Raw genomic sequence first — 4,118 nt, forward strand, 5'->3', positions numbered from 1 at the left:
CCTTTGACTGTCACTGATGCCAACTAAAGGGAATGAGGGATTCACCCAATTAATTTACTGAAGCCCGCAATAAAAAAGGCTGAAAAGCAAGCATCCAAGCGGACGGCCTCGCAATTCAATTAATTAAGTGGAGTGCGTATTCCACCAAAGAGGAAACACAGTGCAGTTAGAAGATGATGTCATGGTGCTAATAGAGAGTCGGAGGCTTTTCTTAGCGCTGCGGACGCATGTGTGACTTACGAGTTGTTCCGTTAGTTTGGATTTTATAAGCAAACTTTGGGTTGATGAAGCTGCGATAAGTTGTGGCCGCAGTGTGGCGTTTGTGCGTACGTGTTTGTGTGTGTTGTTCAATTTACGTCCTTGTGTGATTGGAAGATATTAAAGTTTTATATTACTGCATAACAGACTCAATGAATCCTTGTAGTAGGAATGTTGGTACACGTCCTCTTTGTGACTCTTGGGGAAATAGTGAGAGTTCATTAAAGCAGCTACAGGGATTTCAAGAGGATGACTTCCTGTGCGTACTGTTGGGTTTAATCACAAACAGTGAAATGGCTTCTGTTCAGCTGAAGATATTTTGATTAAAGGCTCGTGCTCCCTGCCTCAAGCGATCCAGTTTCTTGGAGGAATCTGTAATTCCCAAATCATCCGCAGGTGAGTAAAACATGATACTACCTAAAAAATAAATAAAGAGGGAGAGAATGATTGAATCACGCTGCTTTAGAGGAGTCTCCTGTGAAGTTTTGCATTGAAAAAATCCTCTTTTCTCACACGTACCAGCTATTTTAAAAGGTATATATTAGACTTTTTGTGCCTTCATTGCATACAAGGTAAGAGACGACAAGAGGCTGTAATTTTTTCGACGCCTGTTTTCAATTTCACTATTAAAGAAGTGAAATTCAAAGAAGGTTGAAGGTTGTAGTGATTTCTTTGTCCAGTATAGCTGGCAGAGATAGAAAAGCTGGTGTGCTGATAAAAGTAAAATGAAACTCGTTACACTGATAAATGAGACACATATATGTGCATGTCTTTCATCTTTTCCACATTGACTTCATATGGTGTTCCTGATATTCTAAAGTGATTCATCGTATCAACAATTATAAAGTAGCAGCCAACGAAACTTCAAATAAGAAACTCTGCATGAGGTCGACAGTCTCACTGACACCCGCTGATAACAGCTGCAGATGTGACAATGTAGGAAACCAGGAGATGTTTAAAGAGCAGTCTGCAAAGAGAACACTTAATTGCATGATAAGCAGCATCCATGAATGACCCAACCAGGAAGTGATCATTAGTCATAAGGAAGGTGTGACTGGCAGAGCCAGAAATAATATTCACCATCAGCACTGAAGTGAGGAGAATTGAATATAAAACACATTCACAGCTTCTTGCAGCTGAAACACTTTTGTTTTTAATCATGAATGAGGAGGAGGACTGCTTATGCTTATGAGAGTCTGGGCTGCATAAAATGTGCACTATTTGAGCTGCTTCAGCTCACCCACAGTTACTGCAAGTCACTTTGGAACCCACCTCCAGCCTCGGACTCGATCAGTCACTCTGTTGGTATTAATGTCCGAGGTTTTGTCTGTGAAGGTTCTCAGTCATCCAGGTCATCGTAGTCAAAGGAGCTTGCAAAGAAAAGCGTCTGGACTTCTTTAAGTTACTTGAAGACGTTTCACCTCTCATCCGAGAAGCTCTTCTTCATTAACAATGTGGTGTATGCTGTACAGTGCAGCGAGGAATGCCCAGACCTCTACATCGGAGAGACCAAACAGCCACTTCACAAGCGCATGGCACAACACAGAAGAGCCACCTCCACAGGACAAGACTCAGCAGTCCATCTGCATCTTAAGGATAAAGGACACTCTTTCGAGGATGCCAATGTTCACATTTTGGACAGAGAGGACAGATGGTTTGAAAGAGGAGTGAAAGAAGCATCTATGTCCACTGTGAGCGACCATCTTTGAACAGAGGCGGGGTTTACGACACCAACTCTCTGCCATCTATAATCCAGTTTTGAGATCCCTTCCCAGACGCCTTAACGCCCACTCACATCCTGGGCCATCTGACCTCAGGAATTCACATGATAAGGTGGGGCCAGGTTTCACAATGAGCTCACCCGAAACTCTGGCTGATTGGGACCCACACCCAGTTTCACACCTTGGCTCAGGCGATTAGAGGATCATCAGGGGGTCCTTTTGTCCCTCTGTGGGGGGAAACTCCCACTAGGTTTATATCTGGGACTCTCCACCATTTGACCTTAGAACTGAAGAAGCTTCTCGGATGAGAGGTGAAACGTCTTCAAGCAACTTAAAGAAGTCCAGACGCTTTTCTTTGCAAGCTCCTTTGACGTCTGAGTTTTGCTGCTTTTCCTTGTGGAAGTGTGGGGAGGTGCCAGAACAGGGCAATGCAGGCAAGCATTAATTACTGCAGAAGGAAGAAACAGTCTTGGTGACAGCAGCGCAACATTTACATACTTTCTCCTGCTTGGTGACATAATCTTCTAAAATGGTTCGTGCCCTCGTTTGCTTAAGTCGGCGACTTGCAAATCACAATAAGAACTGCAGCACTCGTGCAGGGTAACTTAGGCATTTCTTGTTGATGATCTGATACGAGCATCCAATTTAAGAACAGTGGATGTACGCGCCACGCTGATTATGTCATGTTCTGTGCTGAGGAAAATGCCTGTGAGCCAAGAGTTCCTCATTCACGGTTATCAAAGGAAACACCTTGTCTTACTGCAAGCTGCAGCGTGCACGTACAGATTACCTTCACAGCCTGCATCTCTCAAAGCAAATCAACAGAACAGTGAAATAAGGAGAGATAAAAAGACAAAGTCACATTTTCTCTCTCGGTTAGAAGCAAAGTGTTGGTAAAAGCCCAGGAAATAATCAATTACATTTCACTGCCGCGTTTGCCCAATTCAAGTCGGCATCAAAGGCGGGTTGGGCTGAAGAAGATGAATTTGAATAAGAGCTTTGATTTTCGCATGATTTTTGCCGTTTTCGGATTTTTGCTTCTTAAAGAGCAACTTTGTTTACGTCGTCACGAGCTTCCCTCTCCCTTCAGCCATGTTGTGTGCTCATTCTATCAAACACTGCCTAAACTGTCAACTGAAATTTCATACCGTCAGACTCCGACAGCTTTAAACTCCCCACCTTGCATCCTGGCCCAAATCTCAGTTACTCAGTATATTATTTAGAAACAGTGGAAGGAAGATCACCTGATGAACTTCTGCCCATCATAATTCTTCATCCATTCACAACCAATCTCTCTTTCATGGTCTGCCTGTGAAACGGAGTCTGACCTGCAGCACGTTATTTTTCTAGCTTTACAAAAAACATATTATTCCTTAAACACAAAACCATCCCCTCTCTGCTGTGATACTGCTAGAGACTTTTTTCCATAGTCTGAAGGAAACTGTAATTTCTATAGCAAGTGCTCTGCTGCCTCCCACTACTTGTCACAAACTGCTGTATTGATTTTTGCATGCTGCAAAACTACAGTAACTCTCCCGATCTACAAGAATAACATCACATCTTTGCCTGGAGTGTTGTGTTCTAAAGATGCCAACATGTTATGTTCCCAGTGTTTAGAGAGAGTCAAAGCTGCAACCAGCTTTTTGAGAAAGTGGAGGAGAAACGAATAACACCGAAAAAGTCAGAGTGTCTTCGGTTCTGCTAAATTAGTCAGACGTGCATTAAATGCACTCTGATAATCAGACTGAAGTATCATTGTTTTGCCCTAACCGCCCTGTACTTAATGATGCCTTTATCTTGCCGACGTAATTTTCAATTGACACGCAAGCTGCGCAGCAACTGCTTAAAGCAGTCGCAACAACTTTCTCGTTATGAGTGAAGAAATACGACGTTTACCAGTTTTAAAGACAACTCAAAGCGTTTGACTTAAAACGTGTCAGTCTCAGGTCATGGAAGCTGAAGTAAAGCAGATCATGAGGTTGTGAAAATCCAGGGTGGTGTGTGGGCATATCCAGAAACCCTTAACTGACTTAATTTAAAATGTTTATATAACCATGATCCTTTATTTTAACCGCACTATTTATGCTGCTGTTTCCAAGTATGGGGGCATAAAACTTTGTTGTATGTAACTGTTGCCCA

Source organism: Haplochromis burtoni, unplaced genomic scaffold, assembly GCF_018398535.1.
Source record: "Haplochromis burtoni strain Fernald_Lab_line unplaced genomic scaffold, NCSU_Asbu1 Contig_22, whole genome shotgun sequence".
NCBI classification, from domain to species: Eukaryota; Metazoa; Chordata; class Actinopteri; order Cichliformes; family Cichlidae; genus Haplochromis; species Haplochromis burtoni.